Source organism: Pseudonaja textilis, chromosome 2 (assembly GCF_049901715.1).
Source record: "Pseudonaja textilis isolate UNSWEBS1 chromosome 2, rPseTex1.2, whole genome shotgun sequence".
NCBI classification, from domain to species: Eukaryota; Metazoa; Chordata; class Lepidosauria; order Squamata; family Elapidae; genus Pseudonaja; species Pseudonaja textilis.
Window position 1 is genome coordinate 28,383,271 of NC_141991.1, and position 24,398 is coordinate 28,407,668.

Genomic DNA, 24,398 nt, shown 5'->3' on the forward strand with positions numbered 1-24,398 from the left:
TATTGGGGGGAAAGAAGTAACTTTTACTGATGCTACCTTTTTTAAAAAAAATTGTATGTTGTACTTGGATGTAGGCTTCATTGTCATCAATATTGTCTTTTCAGGAAACAAAATGTAAAACTGATCATATAACATTCCCGAATCAATGCAACTTAATGTATTGGACAGGTAAACACAGTTGCCTAGAAAAATAATTGGGAATGCATTTCTAGGCACATCAGAAATAGTATTCACTCTGCCTCTCTTATACCCACATTGGTCTCTAAACCAAGGTTATACAGACACATGCAAAGATCTATGATACCCTCATGTAGACAAAAAAGTGAACTTCACTGCTTGAAAAGTGAGGTGGTTATGTATAAAGTTGGAGGTCACAATCAGCAATACAAGGTAGTTACTCAGAAAACATAAGACGGGGTTGGGATAGTCCAATAGCAATGCCCCACCTTCTAATAAATTATAATAAAGCCTGGATGAGAACAGCGTACATGTTCATCTTAATGTACTAATGTAGGACACATCCACCAACACATCCCTAGTTTAAATGAACTAATAATCCCCTTTCAATTGTTCTTTTGAAAGATTGCTGTGTTGTAGAAGCCAATCTGGTCTTGCAGAAGATACTTAGGCCTGTGCATATACCTCTACAGAGGTAGTCTGGTGGCCATCCAGTCCCCCTTAAATCCTAAGGAATAGAGAGAATGGCCTGTGCCCAGTGGCGTGGTGGGGAAGAATGACTTCAATAGCCAGTAGGAGTTGGGCAGATCCCAATCCCTGATCATGCCACTGCCAGCATTTCAACAAGACATCAATTGTCTGTACTGCACGTTTTGTGTCGGGAGAAGAAGAGAAAAAGCTCTGTAATAGCAAAGGAACTAAAGACTATTCAGGGTCTCTCTGCAGTAGGTTAGGGATGAGACAGAAGCAATGTCAGGGGCACAGCTCTCGCAAAACTGCTTACCAAGGTGTTTTTGTGCCACAGTAAGTAGGATCAGTCCTTGGTTAACCATAACAATTCCTATAAAATAAATACCAGCAGCGTAAACATTAAAATGATGACATCCGTCTCTGCTACATTAAAGTTACAATGAAGTAATTACGGGACTTGCTTCATTTGCAAATAACCATGCTACAAACTTGCCTGGACAACATCTTTTTTTTCTGTGTTTCGTGATGCGTCTCATCTTTAACCCACAAGCAAGACAGGCTTGAGCTGTCCTTAGCTGCACTAGTGTTAAAGGAATATTTGTCATTTTATCCTGACACTGCCCAGGGGTAAGCTGAAGACATGGAAATTCTGATAATTGTTACCTATCACCTTGGAGGCACCTGAGCTGACGGGGATCAGCAGCAATAGAGCTATCACAATTAGGAAAGCAAATTTAATGCCGGTACAGTTTTTTTATTTTAAAGAACAGGAGGATAACCCTTCAGTTCAGCTGTGGGGAAAGGCCACAGAGTGGTATGGGATTATACAGGATTTAATAAATATGTTCTCTTTTCCCCGCTTCTTTTTGGTGACTTTGAGTCAGTGTTAACTCCTGGAAACTACATGGACAAGTCCTCCCAGTTTTCTTGGCAAGATTTCACAGGTAGTTTGTCTCTGCCTTCTTCCTAGGACTGAGAAATAAGGACTGGCCCAGGTTCACCCAGCTGGCTTCATGTCTAAGACAGAACCAGAACTCTTGGTTTATAGCTTGGTATCTTAATCACTACACCATACTGGTTCTTTCTTCTCATCTAATTTCAGGATAGAACTAGAATTAAAAATAAAACTCTTAAATGAATCTTAAATGTTATTCATTTTATTTGGAATTTTTCTCTGGTATACCCATTCCAAGGACATTCAAGTCTTCTTCAGAAAAGCCCTTGAGGTGGTTAGAATGAAAGTAATATGCCAAAAATCAAGTTTTGAACTGGGCACTTTTAAAAACTTTCATTGTAATTTAAAAATTCCTGTTATTACACCAGTGCTGTTTGCACAACAGCCTTTGATCAGCAAGTCAACTAACCTAGTTAAGTCTTCTAACCCAGTGTTTCTCAATCTTAGCAACTTGGACTTCAACTCCCAGAGTTCCTCAGCTGGAATGCTAGGGGGATTCTGGGAGCTGAAGTTCAAACATCTTCAATTGCCAACTGATGGTTCAGGCAACATTGCAATGTGGCTCACTTTCTCCTAGAAGTGATTAGTATCTCATGAACTTTTGCACCACAAAGTATCTTTACAAATGCAATTGGTTCAAAGTTGGCTCAGTGGACAGAAGTAGGTATGGCTTTTGTGCTACAGTCAACCAGTGTTTGGAAACAAAAGGATTTTTTGCAGTGAAATCCAAGGTGGAAGAGCTGGGCTTCATAGCTGTGTTATAGCTGCTTGGGCTCGCTTCAAACAGTGAGATGGATGGCAAATAAATTTTATAATAATAATAAGAAATAGCAGACTATCTGGTTAACTGCTGCAGAAAGACTGCATAGATTAACCACAAACAATGCCACTACAAAGTAGCAACAATGGTACATTGGAAGATCTGCAAGAAAGATTTGTCTGCAAGCAAGAAGTGGTGAGACCATAAAATATAAAAAGTAATAGAAAATGAAGAAGCTAAAGTACTAGGGGACTTTAGAATTCAAATAGCCAGGCACCTGTGACATAACAGTCCAGACTTAACAATTGTGGATAAGAAAGACAAAGTCTGGATAATGGATGTGGCATACCTGAAGACAGCAAAATAGAAGAGAAAGAACTGGCGAAGATAACAAAATACAAACACGTGCAAATAGAAATAGAATGATTGTGGCAAAAGGAAGCAAAGGTAATATCAATAGTAATAGGAGCCTGGGCTGGGGTGCAATCCCAAAATAACTGGAGCACCCCTTGGATACCATTATCATTGACAAAATCAGTGGTCAATTGCAAAAGGCAACTTTACTTGTTTTTGGTTATTTTTTTAATGGCTTGATTAAAGAACATTAAATTCACCATACTATGGAAACCCATAACATGGGTTAATTTGGAAACGGATTACATGTTTGTGTGAAGACACTTTTTTTTCTTAATAGGATTGATTGGACAGAACTTGGAAAGTACTTTGAACAGAATATAGCATTCACACAATGCAATGTATCAAATGACGATAGCCTAACACATTCACCTAAACCTGGAGCTGTCTAATATTAAACATAACCTTCTACCTCTTCACTGCTGATTGAATTATGGTGTTTGCACAATATACTAATCTCGCCATTGGCAATCAGGACCTGGGCTACAAAATAATTACATATTTTTGAACTCATTCATTGTCTTCTGCAATGCATCATTAGACCATCTTAGCTCACCTTAAAATATAATGTATCTAAATCAAATGGGCTCCAGTTATAAATGCTTATGCGGCAATAAAAATTACAATTCCATGTTCCCAGATCTTTTTTCCAGACATTCAAAGCACCTCATGAAACATACAGTATGTTAGTCACGGCAAGCTTGTGCTCTTGAGTGATTTCTTTGTTCTTCTGATTGTTATCCCACTTTTCCTTTCCTGCAATTTTATACTCCCTACAATGTGAGGTTAGTTAGGCTTGTGAGGTTAGTTAGGCTAAGATGGGGACTGGGGTCAGCATCCTTCAGTAAGCCTATTGGTTTGCACAGAGTCTATTCATATCCAAGTTGACATCCATAGCATCTATTCTGGAAAGTCAGAAACACTGAATTATAGAACCAGATGTACTACATTGCAGGTAGAATACACGCACATACTACAAAATTGTACACAGTTGATGCTATGGTTAATAACTAGCAAGTTGAAAAGTGAAATACTGGTCTTTCATCTACACTCCACAGCATGTGTGGGCCTAAAGTTTAAATCATTAAAATTAAATACTTTTAAAGTCCATTTAGTTTAGTGTGAGAGTGATAATAACAGATTTTTACCCTCCAAACCCCTGCTTTATACAAAAAAATGTGATTGACTGAATCAGAACTTGCTATTGAGTTATGTTTTAAATTACAGCCTTAAGCGCAGGCTTAATATCTCCAACTAATATATATGATTCTAAAATGTCAAATTTGATTGTGTTGTGGCAATGTGTAATAATTTTAAGCTTTAATGGTAAATGCCTCCATAATTATTTAGCATTTTTTTCCTTTAAAGACATATTCAGTGTTTTATTCAGGCGATATGTATCCTATATTTTCACCAATAGGTGGTGCTCAAGGTAGCTAACAAGATAAATTTAAACAATACAGTACAGTATAACTAAAAGCATACATTAAAACACATTAAGATATACCATGACTTGAAATATATTAACTTTAATCAGCCAATCCTTGACTACAGGTGAAAAAATTGTCTGTTTTTTTACTCTGCCAATACGAGGACCACAATTAGCTTTACCACTTTTTAGAGTAAAGAATAATCACCAAGTTGCCTATCTCATGTTCCACCAGCCATGTCTTGATAATGGAAAAACTGAAAGAGGGTATTTTCCTAAAAACCTTAACACCTGGGCAGATTGCCTATGGAGATTCTCAGTCATCCAGGTCATGGTTGTCCCAAAGGTGCTTTTTGAAAGGTAACTGCACCTTTCTTTGACTTTCCTTGAAGACCTTTTGCTTCTCGCCCAAGAAGCTTCTTTCTTCAGCTCCACAGTTGAAGCTTCTTGGACGAGAAGCAAAATTGAAGAGTTTCTTGGATGAGAAGTGAAAAGTTTTCAAGGAATAACAAAGAAAATCCAGTTGCCTTTTGAAAAGTCACCTTTGGGACTTGGGCAGATTCCTTGGGATAGGGTTTCAAGTTGTAAAGAACTTCTTAAGTCATAACCAACACAATGGAATTGGGCCTAAAACTTACCAGTAATTGATAAGTTTGTTTTAACTTGGAACTCATGTTATCCCTTTAGCTAACTTTAATCAATAATTTAGATCAATGGAACTTCCAAACCATTTTAGGGATTGCCCTGGGTGGACAATATTGTCCAACTAAGTTGTGATCAATAGATGTATCACCAAGGCAAATAACATCATAAAGGACAGTTATATTAATATTATGGGAATTGATGTATGGAATGGAATCCTAGGGCTGAGCCAAGGCATCTTCAGGCTATATATAACTCCAGCACAGATGATATCTCTAATCCTATGGGCTATTTTGTGATGACTGTCCAAAAGTATGTTAGTCTTTTGTGGATTAAGCTTCACTGTTCAATACTGTTCAACTATTACAAATTCTGCACTACTATTACTGTTAATCTTCTCATCACTCCTTATCACCCATCCCTTCCGACTTGTGACTGTATGACTGTAACTTTGTCATTTGTATCCTTACGATTTATATTGACTGTTTCCTAGTATGATTTGATTGCTTATTGTACCTTATGACTGTCATTAAGTGTTGTACCTTATGATTCTCGACTCTTGACGAACGTATCTTTTCTTTTATATATACTGAGAGTATTTACACCAAGACAAATTCCTTGTGTGTCCAGTCACACTTGGCCAATAAACTGTTCTATTCTATTCTATTCTATTCTATTCTATTCTATTCTATTCTATTCTATTCCACTCCACTCCACGCCACGCCACGCCACGCCACGCCACGCCACGCCACGCCACGCCACGCCACTCCACTCCACTCCACTCCACCCCACCCCATCCCATCCCATCCCATTCCATTCCATTCCATTCCATTCCATTCCATTCCATTCTATTCTATTCTATTCTACTACATTAAGAGTACTGGACGCTGATTTAGGATCTTCCTTGCAAGATGGAGATGGAGCACTAAAGTTATAGAAATCAGTATTCTTATAGACAATCCCTGCTTAATGACTGTTCAAACTTCTGGTGGACTTTCCCAGAGCTACTTTTTTTGAAATTCTATGTGGTCACATGATCACATTTTGGCTGCTTGGCAACCAACTTACATAGATGGCTGTTTGCAGCATCCCAAGAGCACACAGGCTATAATTTTTGGCATTTTTCACTGGTTTCCAGGGTTTGTTTCTGGTTTACTGCAAAAAAACACCCATTGGTAAAAAACTAATTCGCTTAATGAGAATGGCATTTGCTTAACAGCTAACACAAAGAAGGTTTTGAAATCATACATAATCATGTGGTGACCTATTTAATGACCACCACAACTTAATCATAATTCTGGGCTCAGTAACAGTCATAAATTGAGGACTTCCAGTAATGGCATTGAATATCTAAAATACAGAGTATTTCCTAGCAGGATTAAAAATTCAAGGAGGATAACATGAAAACCGTTATCGAGCCTTGGCACCATCTCTTGAAACCTGCTCCAAGAAGGAGCAGACCCATCATAAAACAGAGCTATGAAGACTTATCCAATTATGATGTCATGGCCATTTTGATTTTAAAAAATGTCTGAAAAATCCAGAAAAACCGAAAGCAACATACACTCCTTACTAGTTTGCAAATTAGATCATTCACCATGGTAACCAAAGCAATCTCTTTGTCATAAACACACCCTAAATTATGTTATGTGTAATCTACCATATGCTCATATAGGAACATTTGAGACTGCCTAGAAATTATCCAGTATGAATTTCAGGGATTTCAATCCCTGGAATAAATAGCAGATGAGATTCATAAGGGACATCTGTAGAAATTCAGAAAGAGCAAGAATACCCCCATCTCTCTCTCTCCCACTCCCCTCTTCCTTTCTCCCTCCCTCTCTCTCTCTCTCTTTCATACAAGCACAAAAGCTGTGTGTGTATATGGGGTGTATGTGTCTTTAGAAGTACTTGGTATAGATGGCTAAGAATTGTTGTTTGCAGTACCGGTAATCCTTGACTTATGAACACAATTGATCCCCAAATTTCTGTTGCTAAGTGAAACATCAGTTAAGTGAATTTTGCCTCATTTTATGAGCTTTCTTGCCATAGTCATTAAGTGAATCACTACAGTTGTTCAGTAAGAAGACTTTGCTTGTAAAAGGTCACAAAAAGATTGATTGCTTATTTGTACCCTATGACTATCACTAAGTGTTGTACCTTATGATTCTTGACGAATGTATTTTTTCTTTTTATGTACACTGAGAGCATATGCACCAAGATAAATTCCTTGGGTGTCTAATTACACTTGGCCAATAAAAAATTCATTCATTCATTCATTCATTCATTCATTAAAAGGAGATTACCTCACCCTGGAAAACTGCAACAGTAATAAATATGAGTCAGTTTGCCAGGCATCCAAATTTTGATATGTGACTGTGGGGATGCTACTATGGTCATAAGAGTAAAAAATGTCATAAGCTGCATTTCTCAGTGCCATTGTAACTTTGAATGGCCACTAAAGGAACTGTTTTAAGTACAGGACTGCCTGTATCTTTTTGTGCCTTAATTAGCTAAAATTTAAAATGCATCTTTCCTAACATTATGATATAACTTCATCTTTCGCCTTTCTACTTGCTAAAAGCATAGATACCCTATCAAAACAACTGTCCTTCAAAAGTTAAAAATCTTTTCCCCCAGCACTTGAGAAAAGCTATAGGTATATTAGCACTAATATATGTATCTGTTTCTTTCTGTATGTAACCTTAAGGAATGAAATCTTAGAAGAGGTTCCTGATGTAACTAAAAGCAAAATTAGGCCAAGAACATCCAATGTTTTTATAAATAGATTTGTACCTAATAAAGTTTAATCATAACAGCTAATTGTCACATCCACATATGAAACTTCCATCATGATATGACTGCATTACAGCGAAGTCACACTTTATTATTTAAATTGGTACAGAAGGTACTCAAATTAAATAGCAAATGTATGCACTTGGCCTTGTCAGTTATGAGCTATGAATATTCATTTAAATAGCGAGGCTGTTCATCACTGGGTGTGTAAGTAGGGATTTCATCTTTTTCCAGATTTGTTTCTTAGTTTAAGGCAGGAAAATTCAGTCATCCAATATCACGCACTCTTCATAATGCATGTTGCTATGCATATATTTTACTGTTTAAATTGAATAAAGAGGTCATGCCCAAATCCATTTTGAATAATGAAGTTATGCTTTACCAAATTTTACTCAGAAGGAAATTATAAAAATGGATCACACTAATATATTTGCATTTTAGCTGCACTATTCCTACAATTTTGTATTAAACATTGTATTAGGGTAAATTTGAGGTAAGATAGGTGGTCTATGAATTTAATAAACAAACAAACCTGTTCCACAATCTATAGATTCACTACTTTTCTAATGTTCATATTTATCTGATGTGCATAGAAAAAATAGTATTATTTTGTCAGAGAAGATGAAAGTCAGACTCCATTTATGCCTGCCACACCTATACTTGTCTTTATACTGCTTATATACTGCTTTATAATGATACTGCTTATCATACATTTGTTCAATATTTCATTTACTTGAATAGACCAAAACAAACAAACAAACAAACCTTCTAGCTCTAAACTAGTATTTCTCAACCTAAGCAACTTTAAGATGTATGGATTTCAACTCCCAGAATTCCCCAGCTAGCATGGAGAGTTGAAATCCACACATGAGGAATATTGATACAATTGTGAAACAGTACTAAAATGGCTGAACATACCTGTAATACAGATGTATTGGATTCAAATCTCACAATGCCCAGACAGTTAGGGCAATCAAGCTAGCTACGCTGTCTGAGGATAACGGGAGTTGTAATTCAATGTGTTTAGAATTTATCACCATGGGGATGCAGTGGCTCAAAGGTCAGCAATTTGCCAGTTCGAATCCCTTGCACTGCGTGACAGAGTGAGCTCCCGTTACCTGTCCTAGCTTCTGCCAACCTAGCAGTTCGAAAGCATTTAAAAATGCAAGTAGAAAAATAGGGACCACTTTGGTGGGAAGGTAACAGCATTCCGTGTGCCTTCAGCATTTAGTCATGCTGGTCATATGACCACAGAGACATCTTCGGACAGCACTGTCCGCTGTTCCCTGGCTTTGTAATGGAGATGAGCATTGCCCCTTAGAGCTGGAAACAACTAGCACGTATGTGCAAGGGGAACCTTTACCTTTACCTTTAGAGTTTATCAGACATTCTTAAGCTTTTTAATATTAAATCCAACACTTAATAATTTTGTTTCTTTTGTCTGTACCTATTCCTACCCTATTGGATAATCTAATGCGGGGTGGGTGGGTGGGAGAACCCACATTTTTCCTCCTGAGTCACACAGAAATACATGCATATACATATAATAATCTGTTATAGTATGCATATGTGAATAAAGAGAGAAATTCCCATGTTGCCCATACCAAAAAGGAAGAAAAAAAATACTTTCAATTATCAGAGAGTGCTAACTAATGCAAACGATGGTTTCATTTAATTTTTCTTGGCTCCTAAAACCAAAAGCAAATCATACATCTACATAATGAGATCTAACCATGGTTGAACTAGAGTTTCAGAATCAAGTCTTTATTCTTTTCTAAGCTACTACAGAAAATGTTTGTTGACATCAAAATTATGTTTCAAACAACAAAGTGATTTTAACCTAAACCTAGACTACAGCTTCCATTGCTTCAAATTATAGAATTAGAAGGGGTCATTTAGGTCAAACACCTGCTCCATGTGGAATTTGTAACAGTTACCCAACTTACCTTATTGAAGTCATCTGATGAGTAGAAACATTCGACATCTCCTGAGCAGCTAGGTCCACTGTTGAATGGTCTTAATGTTGGGAGTGTTTTTTTTTCCTAACTTTCCACTGAAGTTTGTCCTTCTATAACTTAAATCCTTATTTTGTATTCTGGAATCATAGGTCTTAACCTCCTTCTGTGTGACATCCTTTCAAAAGCTGGGAGAATGCTGTCGATTTGACCCCCTCAGTCTTCTCAAGGCTATATGTATACAGCTCTTTCTCTTTTCATATTTTTTTAGTCCCTTAATAATTTTGTTTCTGTTGTCTGGACCTATTCCAGCTTTTCCTTTACTTTTTAAAACTTTTTTTTTTAATTTAACCTCTAAAACTTTTAAAAACATCCCCAGGATTGCACAAAGTTCTCAAAGTGGAAACTCATTAATGAAGACTCAAGTAGACCTAGTACTTCACTGGAATTAGAAACTGTACAGTCTAATTCTTTTATTGATGCAGCCTAAAACTGTGCTTTCCCTCTTTGCCACCCATTGTACTTCTGAGTCATATTCAATTTGCAGTCAAATCCTAGTCCAAGTACTTGTGAAAAAGCACTATTATTAATTCAAATTTTCGAGATCTATATTTATGTATTAGTTGTTGCCTAACTAGAAAAAACCCTCACATTGCTTCTTGTTGAGTTGGATTTTGTTACTTTCAGCCCATTTTTTCTAAGTTGTAAACAGCAATGTCTGCAGCAGGGATGGGTGTAAATGATAAGTGGAGCATCATATAATGCAAGCGCCACCATTTTAGGATAATGTGATATGGTCTGCAAGTATGAGAGCCAGTTGGGTCTAGTGATTGGGGACTAGGAGACTATGAGTTCTAGTGCCACCATAGGTTTGAAAAACTGGTTGGATAACCTTAGACCAGTCCCTTGCTCTCAGTCCAAATCAGCTCACAGGGGTGTTGTTGTTGGCAAAATAAGAGGAGGAAGGAATATTAGATATACTTGCCACCTTGAATTATTTATAAACAATAAATGATGGTAAGAAAAAAATCCCAAAGCTGCTTTTTCAAAAGGCAACTGAACTCATTTTGTTTTTTCTTTGATAGCTTCTTCAGTTCTTGGATGAGAAGTGTAACATCTTTAAGGAAAAAAAACCAAGAAAGTCCTCTTAAAAAAGCACCTTTGGGACAACCATGACCTGGATGATTGAGAATCTCCATGGGCAATGAGATAAAAATCAAATAAATAAATGAAAGAGGCAGAGCTTATATTGCAATGACCTTATGGCCTACCCCCATAAAGACCAATTTGAACTACATTTCTGTCTTTCTGAACATTAGTTATCCCACCCAATTATGTGTCATCTACAAATTGAATAAGCATTCCCTTTATCTCTTCATCTAAGACATTAAAATATCTTGAGAATAATTAATACTAATTAATAACTAATAATTAAGTTTAGAAGAACTCAATGGCAACTTACTGTACCTGCCACCTTATACCAATTTAATTGGATTCTATTAAAGAACACTTTTGATATTGATTCGGAATGAATCCTTTTAATGTTCATTTGATTTTATTCTGTAGATCAACTCCCAATCTCTCTTGGGAAGGAAGTTTTCCTTCAACAGGAAAGTATATTATAGACTAGCATCACTCTTCTAAAATTAATTATTGTTTGAACACGTTAGCTTTCCTGATCTGCCAGTAATGTTATTGTGTTAAAAAATAAATAAATCTATTTATCTATGTAAAAAATAAAACTTAAGTATTGTCCCTAAAGGCAGCCTAATAAATCAGTTATTAAAAATATCATTTGCATATCACACCCTCAAAATATGTCTAGAAGTTGGATCTTGACAGTTAAAAAAAGTCCTCAGGTTAGGCAAGCTCTAAAGGGATGTTAGAAGATTGAAATATTCATTATATTACTTTAATTAGAACCCTACATTGTATAGTGTTCTTATCCAAAATATCTTATGGCAATTTATGGGGAGCCTCCCACCCCCTTTTCTCTCTCACACAAACAGAATGAATACCATTTTCTTTACTTCTTAAAGTCACATCTTTTCATTGAGCTGCCTCACTGGTTTCAGTGAGGCTGAGGCCATTGAAATCAATCTAGACATGGAGACAGAAAGCTGAAAAACTATCAGTATGCAGTTGATGGGAAGTGAATGTAGTGACCATAACTAGCACTCTTTCCCACCATAGCACTCAAAAACAAATAGTTGCACTGTAAATTATGACATATTTCTAACAGGATGCAGAATCTTGTAGAATAAGGTGTTCTCCATGATACAGTTTGCAATAATTCAGGGTTGTTGTTTTTTGAAGGACTCTTTGTTCCCAAATGCATGGGCTCCTGTGTCTATGACAATTTGCCATGGCCAACTTGTCATGGCCAACTAACCCCGTCTAGCTCACCATGGCTAATTCGCCACCTTGCCATAGGACAACTTGCTGCAGGACAAGTGTCACACTAATATCAAAGAAATGGTGGAATGGAATCATTAATGAAGGGATGAAAAAGGAGAGACAGAATGAAATGTGGAACGGCAAAAATTAAAATATTTTTTATTTATTTTAAATAATTAAATAGAATTGTTAAATTGCCCACAGCGAGTTGTTCTGTGGTGACTTGTCCTGCAGTGAGCTGGCCATGATGAGTTGGCTACAATGAGTTGGCTGTGGCAAGTAGACTAAAATAACAGAGTTGGAAGGGACATTGGAAGTCTTCTAGTCCAGGGGTCACCAACCTTTTGGACCTCAGGGACCACCAAATTCATAATTTTAAATCCCATGGACCACTAATATGAATTTTGACTGATGGCGGCTTGCTGACATTGGTGGGAAAGTCGGTCCCATATTCCAGAGATGCAGTAGTCACAAGACTGGCCCTTTGGTTATCCCAGAGCAGCTGCTCTTCCACCCGGGTGCACTGGCCTGCCATGGACTGCAGCAGCTGCTCCAGAATGACCAAAGGGCCAGTCCTGTGACTACTGCAGCTCTGGAATATGAGACAGACTTTACCACCAATGTCAGCAAGCCACCCTGCGGCAGATTCCCCCCCCGCCCCAGCCATTGGTCTTACTTTCCAGTTCCAGCTTGTTGGCTGAACGATGGGTGCCATGTGGGTGGTGCAGCCTTGTGTTCCCATGCAGCCTGGATAAATTGCTTTGGGGGAAGTGCTTTGGAGGGGGACATTTCTCAGCGGACCACCAAAATTTTCTTGCGGATCACCCGTGGTCCCCGGCCCACCAGTTGGCGACCACTGTTCTAGTCCAGCTCCCTGCTTAGGCAGGAAACCCTATAGCATTTCAGACAAATGGTTATCCAAAACATTATAGTTGTCCCATTCCCTGGGCTCCCAGTCCAGTTGAAAAGGTTCCCCTCAACTCACTCCTTCTGGTGATCAGGAAATTATCAGGAAATTAAATGCAAGGATATTCCCAACACATAAAAGCATGATTTTGCTTTTGTTTGGGATGTTAGCTTGAGGACAGATTCTCACAATGATGCTCTTGTAGTGATCCAAAGAAAAGAGAAGAGAAATGTGGAAATCACACCTGGCACATGCAGATTTGATAGTTGCAGCTAAGCAGATTATATTTATACAAAAATATAACACATGATGTCAGATTTTAATTGAATCAGCATATTTGTTATTTTTTTTTAGATCTTTCATTACATATTTTTGTGGAATTTCTTTCTCTTAGCTTGTAATTTACAATTCTTTTCCCTTTAGGATAACCCACCCAGAGTCCTATAAAAGTAAAAGAGACAGTTTTATAAATTGAATGAATAAATCTATGTTGGCCTAGGCTTTTTGAAAATCCAAATCAACTTACTCCTTAAATGGTTTTGGTTTGTGATACTTAAAATAGCAACCATTAAATTGGGCTTATGCAGTGCTAGAAAGATGCATTGATGTTGCCAAAGTTCATAGCTAATTGGCTGAAGGAAACATGAATTCGTCCAGCTTGAAATGAGCTGGGTTGCAGACCAATGACCATTGCTGCATTTTCCTCAAAAGTTCTTCTCTGGTTCCTAATTTCAAGCAAGTGCTTCTCTGACTCCATTGATCTGTAAGAACAGTCTGGAAAACATAGCTTGGAAATATAGTTGGCTTTCAACCTTTCTAATTCCCCAGATAGCATGGGACATATTCAGGAATGCCCAAGACTTTAATATAAAATCAAAATAAAGCTATTTAAAAATTACCTGGTATTTAATACTTTATTGATTTTATATTTTTGCATGCTAACAGCCCAATTATTTAGAAATGAATGAAGTATAACTTATACAGGTGAAACTCAAAAAATTAGAATAACATGCAAAAGTTCATTTATTTCAGTAATGCAACTTAAAAAGTGAAACTAAATATGGATAGACTCATTACATGCAAAGCAAGATAGTTCAAGCTGTGATTTGTCATAATTGTGATGATTATGGCTTACAGCTCATGAAAACCTCAAATCCACAGTCTCAGAAAATTAGAATATTACATGCAATCAATAAAACATGGATTGTACATAGAACAATATCGGACCTCTGAAAAGTATAAGCATGCATATGTACTCAGTACTGGGTTTGGGCCCCTTTTGCAGCAATTACTGCTTCAATGTGGCGTGGCATGGAAACTATCAGACTGTGGCACTGCTGAGGTGTTATGGGAGACCAGGATGCTTCAATAGCGGCCTTCAGCTCTTCTGCATTGTTGGGTCTCATGTCTCTCATCTTTCTCTTGGCAATGCCCCTTAGATTCTCTATGGGGTTCAGATCAGGCGAGTTTGCTGGCCAATCAAGCACAGTAATACCATGGTCATTGAACCAGGTTTTGGTACTTTTGGCAGTGTGGGCAGGTGCCAAGTCCTGCTGGAAAATGAAGTCAGCATCCCCATAAAGCTCATCTGCAGAAGGAAGCAAGAAGTGCTCCAAAATCTCCTGGTAGACAGCTGTGTTGACCCTGGACTTAATGAAGCACAGTGGATCAACACCAGCAGATGACATGGCTCCCCAAATCAACACAGACTGTGGAAACTTCACACTGGACTTCAAGCATCTTACAGTGCGTGCCTCTCCATTCTTCCTCCAGACTCTGGGTCCTTGGTTTCCAAATGAGATGCAAAAGTTGCTCTCATCAGAAAAGAGGACTTTGAACCACTGAGCAACAGACCAGTTCTTTTTTTCTTTAGCCCAGGTAAGATGCTTCTGATGTTGTTTGTTGTTCAGGAGTGGCTTGACAAGAGGAATACGACATTTGAAGCCCATGTCCAGGATCTGTCTCTGTGTGGTGGCTTTTGATGCACTGACTCCAGCCTCAGTCCACTCCTTGTGAAAGGCCCCAACACTTTTGAATGGCCTTTTCCTGACAATCCTCTCCAGGTTGCGGTCATCCCTGCTGCTTCTGCACCTTTTTCTTCCACACTTTCCCCTTCCACATAACTTTCTATTAATGTGCCTTGATACAGCACTTTGGGAACATCCAACTTCATTTGCAATTACCTTTTGAGGCTTTCCCTCCTTATGGAGGGTGTCAATGATGGTTTTCTGCACAACTGTCAGGTCAGCGGTCTTTCCCATGATTGTGATTCCTACTGAACCAGATTGAGAGGCCATTTAAAGGCTCAGGAACCCTTTGCAGGTGTTATGGCTTAATTAGCTGATTAGAGTGGGACACTTTGAGCCTAGAATATTGAACCTTTTCACAACCTTTTTCTGAGATTGTGAATTTGGGGTTTTCATGAGCTATAAGCCATAATCATCTCAATTTATGACAAATCATGGCTTGAACTATCTTGCTTTGCATGTAATGAGTCTATCTCATATATTAGGTTCACTTTTTAAGTTGCATTACTGAAATAAATGAACTTTTGCACAATATTCTAATTTTTTGAGTTTTACCTGTATTTAATTAAGAACTGGTTATGTGTTAAGAATGGATTGGTGGGAGTAACAAAAATGACAAAAAGGTGAAATTATCTTTGTTGCAACCCAAGAGTTGTGTTGGATGAGCCAAATATTGCTGAAAATCTGAGGGAGCTGCAAGAAAGTTATCTAATACCTAATGGAAACAGAGTGAGGAATGATGATGTAACTTCTCCTATTCTGCTACCTATGCAAATACCCAATAAAAGTGTTGTATAGTTTCTTAGATATTTCTAAGTATATAATAACACTGGATTCCATTGTACACTATGAAAAACAACCTTTTCAGTCTGACTTCCTCCCATAATGGAAAAAAACAACAACCTTGGATTATATTTTAGTCTTATAACAATTTCCCTTACCACCTCCTCCCACCAGCAATTAATATGGGCGACACCATATTTCAGTTTTGTATAATTCTTCATCTGAAACACTACTTTCACCTTAGGGACCTGTGAACTCCATATCCTTGCCCTCAAGCCTTTCTGGTAACTGTGGAAAACATTGACTAAAATGAGGTCAGAGGGCTTCCTTAAAGGAATAAAATATAATCTGACCAGCTGCTGAGATAACATTCTTTGTGTTTTAATATTGCAGAACTTCAACCAGAAATGTACTATGAATTATACATAGCCTTAATTCGTCTGCATCTTGAGAAGTCTATCACGCTGGAAAAGTGGAAAGGAAAGTGCCAACCACAAAGTGGATGCCCTCAATTACACCAATGATAGGTGTTCTACTAAAAGAGCTGAAAGACCACACTAGATACACAAGATAAGGTTTAGTTATGTTGTCTCTAAGAGTTGACACTCTTATTGGTTATTCATATAATCAATCAGTCAGTCCATTTCAGGTCCCTTCTCTATAAGAGAGCTTATACTATTTTTGTTTAACTATGCTTGCTTCACTGACAATTTTATCAGGTTACATTTCCTCTTCCTAGATCTGTCAAATGTTACTGACTTTCCTTATGAATCTTGGCTACATGGAGAATAAGGCATTGTATGTAAATTTTTTCCATCTCAGCAGGCACTGTAGAAGTCATAAATTACTGCTACGCTGCTTGTTTATAAGCCATTATTTCCCAGTCTCAATACTCCTTCACATTACATGGAGGAAGTAATTATTGACTATATTTGTGAGGTACTCCTTTCACAAGATTTTTGTATTTCATTTTGCTTTTTGAAAGCAGCAACCTTAGAAAAGAGTAAGAATGCCTGTGTTTGTAATGGTGAGAAATCATATGCCCTCCAAGTCACAAATACAAGAAATCAGGAGTCTTTGGCCCCTGGGATCCAATGGACACATTCAGAATTTTTTTCCTACTGGTGGAAACATGATGGCACCAATACTCAACAATGAATCATTCCTGCAATGTCTATTCATCAAACAGCCTTAGAAGCTGCATTTATAACTAAGGTCAAAGGAGATGCTAACTTGATGGGGAAGATCTCACGGGTGCATAATATGGTATTAAAGATGATCTTGAAACTCCAATTCAAGCAGAAAGCAGCAATAGGTTACTTGCAGGAGTAAAACACTCCTGATGCATTATAGCTGTTCTACACTCCTTATAATTGGCTGCCTACTCATTCCAGTTCAGTTTAAAAAAATTAGGATTTACCCTTCTAGAGCAATTAGTCTGAAGTTTATCTACTTGCATCAGGACTGATATTTTGTCTTCTTTCTGAGAATAGGGAATAACTACTTTTTTAGAGAACAGAAAGAGACACCAGCTGAAGAATACTAGGAAGACAAATCAGTTTGACGTAATGGTTTAAGATATTGGCCTAGAAACCAGCTGGGTGACCTTGGGCCTATCACTTTCCCTTAGACCAAGTTACCTCACAGGTTTGTTATTGGAAAATAGGAGGAAAGAATATTATGCATGTTTACCTCTTGAAGTTATTTATAAAACATAGTAAAGCTAAAATAAAAAAGGCCTCATTAAAAAAGCAAAACAAAACATGGTCTTTTATGTAATCATTTTGCAACTCTTTTCCTAAGGGATATCTGAAGTACCTCTCCACTGATTTATAGAGGACACCCATATACTTAAAAAAAAATCCAGTGATCTTTTCATGACTTTCTTATTTTGTTGATATTATTCTCATGAAAGACTCACATATTTGAATTTAAGGGTTTTTTAAATATGTTTTTTTTAAAAATTTAAGGTATTCTCAATCCTTCAGAGAGAGCTCCAAATGATTTCACTGGAGCTACAGGCATCTAAATTTCACAAGAGGGCATGCAAAGAAATGGTGCCCTTTTCCCACTGTTAGAAAAATGATATTTTCCACTATAGAGAGAGGTTTGTCTCTCACCAGAGGAAAAAGTGCCTAGACTTTTAATCAGTTAACCTTCTGTTTTGTAAATCAGGAAACCAGCCTTAGAAATATCAAAAGATATCCTGGACCTTTAAATATGTCGTTGGACATAATAAGCTGCCACTGAAATCCATCCTGCACTTTCTCAAACATTTTCTTCTCCTTCAAAAGAGGCTTCGGCTTCTCCATCTTATTTCCTGAGTGCTTGAGAATTCCTTTTGAATGCTTGGGGACTTGGGGAGGGTTGGTGGTGGTGAGGAATTATTGTTAGAAATGGCAGAGAGCTACCACTGCTAGTGTTGTTCTTCTTTATTGTACATCTTTCCATCATTCTGAAACCTCTTTGCCTTCCCAATCTGAAAATGCTCTGTCAGAGAAGGAGGTCTTTTTCCACCAAGTCTTCCCTTTCTCTTTAATTAAAGAGTGGAGAGCCAAAGAGGTTGCAATCTCTCACTTAGATAATGAGATGGGGTGGTGTATAAATTTGATCACTGAAAACTATTATTATTATTATTATTATTATTATTATTATTATTATTATTATTATTCACACAAAAACAACAGTATGCACAGCAAATGAGATAACTATGCTGGGTTTCGTATCACAAATCACTAGTTGAACACTTCCCAAGCATTTAGGACTGCGTGATGTATCGGCGGATTATGCGAGCGGATCCCAGTAAGGTGGCCTTCTGCAGCTGACCAATGGTGATTTTGTTAGCGCCAATTGTTTTCAAGTGCTTGCCTAAGTCTTTAGGCACAGCACCCAGTGTGCCGAGTACCACTGGAACCACCTGCACTGGTTTATGCCAGAGTCTCTGCAGTTTGATTCTCAAATCCTGATATCTGGTGATTTTTTTTCAAGTTGTTTCTCATTGATTCTGCTGTCACCAGGTATGGCAATGTTGACAATCCACACTTTTTTCTTCTCCACAATCGTGATATCCAGGATGTTGTGTTCCAAAACTTTATCCTCCTCTTCTCTTTCTCTTTCCCCTTTCCCTCTTCTCTCTCCCTCTCCCTCTCCTCTTTCTCCCTCCTCTCTCTCTCTCCTCTCTCTCTCTTCCTCTCTCTCCTCTCTCTCCCTCTCTCTCTCTCTCTCTCCCTCCTCTCTCTCTTCCCTCTCCTCTCCTCTCTCCCTCTCCTCTCTCTCTCCCTCTCTCTCTCCCCTCTCCCTCCTCTCTCTCCCTCTCCTCTCTCCCCTCTTATCTCTCTCCCTCTTCTCTCTCTTTCTCTCTCACCTCTCCTCTTCTCTCTCTCCCTCTCCTCTCTCTCCTCTTCTCTCTCTTCTCTCTCACTCTCCCTCTCTCTCTCTCCCTCTCTCTCTCTCCCTCTCTCTCTCTCTCCTCTCTCTCTCTCTCTCCCTCTTCTCTCTCTCCCTCTCTCTCTCTCTCTCTCTCTCTCCTCTCCCTCTCTCTCTCTCCCTCTCCTCTGTCTCCCTCCTCTCTCTCTCCCCTCTCCCTCTCTCTCTCTCTGAAGCATATTCTTAAGCCATTTCTGAACTCTTATTCTTTCCGAAAGACACACCTTAAACAGCAGTAAGAACTTAACACATCTCAAAAGCCATCTAGAATCAACCAAGTGAAATCTACAGAAGAAGAAAAAACAAAAACAAAAAATGGGGCAAAAATACACAGACGGCTAGAAAAGATAATAGGGGAACATGTAGATTTTAAACCTGAACTATTTTTATTAGGGATGATATCACAAAAAATTGATAAGAAGGCTATGTATTTAGTATTATATGTCTTAACAGCATGAGGATTATCTTCGCACAATATTGGAAAAATGAAGAAACACCGCAAGATGAAGAGATAATTAAGAAGTTATTAGATTGTGCAGAAACAGCCAGACTTACACTGAAAATCAAACAGAAAGAAGACATAGAATATTATCAAACATGGAACCAATTTTACCAGTGGTTGGAAAACAGGGGTGGAGTGTAAGAATGGAATCTGTATTGTTAAGCAAATTAAACACCCAGACAACACGATGTTTATTAAGCACTAAGAAATGTAATTAATAGAAAATTAATAAAATTTATTTTTTAAAAATAGAATTCTTTATTGGCCAAGTATGATTGGACACACAAGGACTTTGTCTTTGGTGCATATACTCTCAGTGTACATAAAAAGAAATGATACATTTGTCAAGAATCGTAAGATGATAGTCATGGGGTACAAATAAGCAATTAAATCAAACTAGGAAACAATCAATATAAATCATAAGGATACAAGCAGGGGTGGGTTTCTACCAGTTCTGTCCACCTCTCTAGAACCAGTTGCTCCGAAGAGCAACAAACATAGAACCGGTTCTATGTCTGCTGCTGTTGTGGCCTACCCCTCCCCCCCTCCGGGCTCTTACCTGACCTTTATTTCCTGCTTTTTCAATCGCAGCTGCTTTGCGCGACACAGCTGCGGTTGAAAAAGTAGGAAAAAGGGGCTTTTCCAACTGCTGCGCACTTGCACGCAACGCTGTTCAGCTGTCCGGGCAGCTCAGCATGTTTTAAATTACACTCACACGACTCACGCATGTGCACACAACGCTAATAGACAGAACCAGTAGTTATACCAGTTGGATCCTGTTAAGTTTGGGAAAAGAGAGGCTGAACCAGAGCATGAGTGCAACAATACTTTATTATAACAATAAAGGGCTGACCGTGCTTGCCAAGCCGGGAACTGGCTCGCAGCGATCAGCAACTGGTTGGACCCCGCAGCCTGCTTTTATAGCTGGCTGCTGGGGAGAACCAACCAATGGGTAAAGGGGAGAACGCCCCGCAAAGTGAATGGACCTGAGTGAGAACTCCTAGAGTCCTCAGGACATAACACCCCTTCCCCCAGATGCGAACACGCATAGTCCTTGAGGTAGGCAGGAGGTTTATGTTGGCGCCCGGGCAGCGCAGCTCCGGAACGCTGACTGTCCGCTCAGAGTCTGTCTGGGAAGGCAGAGCCGGGTATGTGTCACCAACGTGCCCCTTGGTTCGGGCAGGCCCGGGACTCGTAGGGTTGGTCACTGGGGACGTGCTCCCGTATACTGGATCGGGCTGGTCCACCGTCTGGGCGCCGCTGTCCGTGCTCGGGCTTTCTGGACTGACTGTTGGTGTGTACTGGTCGCCGGGCAGGATGTGGATGAGGGGTTGATGCTGAGACCTCCCGTCGCTTTGTGATTCTGGGTCACTGCTAGTGTGGGTGCTGAGGCGCCTACGCAGCTGGTCCAGGTGCCTTCTCCAGACCCGGCTGTCCTCCAGTCTGACCCGATCGACCTTGGTCCGGTGATGGCCACGATCTCGCCCGGGATCCACAGGGGGTCTCCAGCGAAGTTCCTCGCGAATACTGGCTCCTGTAAGATAAAATGTCTAACCCCCGATGTGGAAGCGAGGGGAGAGTCAGGGCAGTATTGTGAGTGAAGTCTGTCCAATACAGTCCTCAGACGCCTGCCCATCAGGAGCTCAGCCGGGGACTTGTTGGTGGCTGAACATGGAGTTGAATGCTGGCTCATCAGGAAACGCGAGAGTTTGTGGTGCCAGTCATCCTTACTGAACCTAGCCAGGGCTTCTTTAGTGGTCCTGACGGCCCTCTCAGCCAATCCGTTACTGGCAGGATGAAAAGGGGCTGTGAAAATGTGGCGGATACCCAGGTTGGCAGCGAAACGGCTGAACTCGGTTGATGCGAACTGTGGGCCATTGTCGGAGACAATGGAGTCGGGTAGCCCGTGTGTAACAAACAGGCGTGTTAATACGTTGGTGATTGCTTGTGTGGTGGTCGTGGATAGCTGTGCAACGTCAATCCATTTAGAATAGGCGTCCACGACCACTAGGAACATTTTCCCATGCAAGGGGCCGGCCAGGTCGATGTGGATTCTGGACCACGGAGCGCTGGCGCTCTCCCATTTAGTAGGGGTGGCAATGGGAGGAGCCGGACGGGATTCCTGGCAGATGTTGCAGGAACTTACCCAACTGACAACGTCCTCGTCGAGGCCTGGCCACCATACGTAGCTGCGTGCTAATGCCTTCATTCTCACGATGCCAGGGTGTCCCTCGTGCAACGCCTCCAGGACCCGGGTACGTAGTGAGGTCGGGATGACCACTCGAGTGCCCCACAGTAGACAGCCCTGCAAACTGGACAGCTCCTGCATGCGGGTCTTGAAAGGTGAGAATTTGTTTTCCACATTGCCACCCGGCCACCCCCTCCTCACCCAGTCGAGCACCTGGGCGAGCGTTTTGTCTGCCTTGGTTTTAGCAGCAATGTCCAGGGCAGTGATGGGGAGGTCCAATTGGGTTACCTCGAAAATGGCGTGGACAGGAGCAGGGTCTTCAGCTGGAGCCGGCAAGGGACAGCGGCTGAGAGCGTCAGCGTGGGACAGTGTTTTACCTGGCCGGTGTAAGAGTCTGTAGGAGTAGGCTGCTAGGAAGAGGGTCCATCTCGTCATCCTAGGGGAAAGGACTTGAGGGGTCTGTTTGTCTCTGGCTAGTAGACCCAGGAGGGGCTTGTGGTCTGTGACCAGCTCGAAAAAATGGCCAAAGAGAAATTCGTGAAATTTTTTCACTGCTGCAACAGCTGCTAGAGCTTCCTTATCGATCTGGCTGTAATTACGCTCTGTTGCGGAGAGCGTCCTGGAGAAAAAGGCAATGGGCGCCTCAGCGCCATTGGGAAGCTTGTGGCTTAATACTGCCCCAATTCCAAAGGGGGATGCGTCTGCTGCCAGGACTAAAGGAAGGTTGGGGTCGAATTGAATAAGTACCGCCTCTGACGTGAGTAGTGATTTCACGGCGTGAAAAGCTTGGTCTTCTTTGTGCCCCCAGTGCCAAGGTGACTTTTTATCCAGTAATCTGTGTAGGGGTTCAGCTACTGATGCTTTATGGGGCAAGAAAGACGCGTAAAAGTTTAATAGCCCCAAGAAGGCCTGTAGTTCAGTTTTGGAGGTTGGAGTGGGTGCCTTGTGAATTGCCTTAACCTTGGACTCCAGGGGGTGAATGCCTGAGGCGTCAATTTTATAACCCAGAAAGTCCACCTGTCTAGTGGCAATGGCGCATTTTTCTTTTTTCAATTTGAGGCCATGCTGTCTGAACCTCTCTAACACTGCTCGAACTCTCTGGAAGAGTTGGGGTCTGTCCCTGGCCGAGACTAAGATGTCGTCGAAGTAGGGTACTACTCCAGGGAGGCCCTGTAAAATCCGCTCCATGAGGGATTGAAAGATACCTGGGGCAACACTTACGCCAAATTGGAGACGCTTGCATCGGAAAGCACCCCTGTGAGTGACGATGGTCTGGAGTTCCGCTGTTTGGTTATCAACAGGGAACTGTTGATACGCTTGAGACATGTCCAATTTGGCAAAAATGCTGCCAGGTTCAAAAGTGTGTAATAAATGCTGAATGACGGGCACTGGGTAAGCGCTAACTTGTAGAAACTTATTGATTGTGGTCTTGTAGTCCGAGCAAATTCTCAGGCTACCGTCTTTTTTGAGGGGTGTGACAATGGGCGTCTCCCATTTGGCGAAATCTGTTGGCTCAATGACCCCTTGTTTTAATAGTTTATCCAATTCAGCATCTAGTTTTGGCCGAATAGCGAATGGGACCCTATGCGGTTTTAGCCTGATTGGTACTGCCTGGGGGTCGACTGAGAACGATATTGGGGTACCGTTATAACACCCCAGCTCATCGCTGAATACATCTGAGTAATCAGCGAATAAGGAGTCAGTGTCTGAGGTTGAGACAGCATGGACTCCTGTAAGCCCTAGGCCGAGATGGGGAAACCAATCGAGCCCCAATAAGGTAGGGAGATTGCCGTTAACTACCACTAGAGGTAGGTGACCTTTAAAAGCTCTAAAACTGACAAGGAACTTGCCTCTGCCGATTACAGGAATGGTCCTCCCCTGGTAGTCCTTCAGGCCAAACTGGCACTTCTGGAGCCGGCTAGTTGATAGGCTGGGCTGGAGCCTCTTGAGGGTGTTCCACGAGATAATTGAGAGCGCTGACCCTGTGTCAACCTCCATGCGGCACGGTTTACCTTCTAAGTAAACGGAGAGAGAGATTTTACTAACAGTGTGGCAAGTGTGCTTGGCACGGTGATGTGTGCGACAGTTCAATACTTGCCTGTGCGGCCCCGAGTGTGAGACGGCGGGGTGCCTTTGTGTTGAGCTTTGAGGGGCTTGGCAGACTCTCGCAATGTGCCCCCTTTTATGGCAGTTATTGCAGGTGGCTCCTTTAAACTTGCAGGTGGCCCTCAGATGAGATCCACCACAGGCTAGGCACAGGGTGATGTGCTTGGGTGGACCCGATGTTTTCTTGTTTGGGTCCTACCTGTGGCCGTCTGTCGTTGGAGAGGCGGTGGACGTCGTTTTCATCACTCAGGGATTCCTCTGCTACCACCTCCTCGGAGTGGACTGGAATTGATGTCAGCTTGGCAGTCGGGCCATGGATTTCGGTGGCTGAGTGCGCTGCCAGTTCTGCTGCTAAGGCCTCCTCGACTGCTTGTGCGAGATTGAGGTCTTTTTTCGCGAGGAGGCGCCTTTGAAGGTGTAGGTCCTTGACCCCGCAGACTAGTTGATCGAGGAGCATGTCCTC

General features: G+C 40.6%; 1 long non-coding RNA gene across 1 annotated transcript in view; it reads left to right on the forward strand.

The window, feature by feature from the left end:
- Window positions 1-24,398, forward strand: part of LOC148126815 (uncharacterized) — a 33,976-nt gene that overhangs the window by 4,379 nt on the left and 5,199 nt on the right. The gene's annotated exons all lie outside the window — the stretch shown is intronic.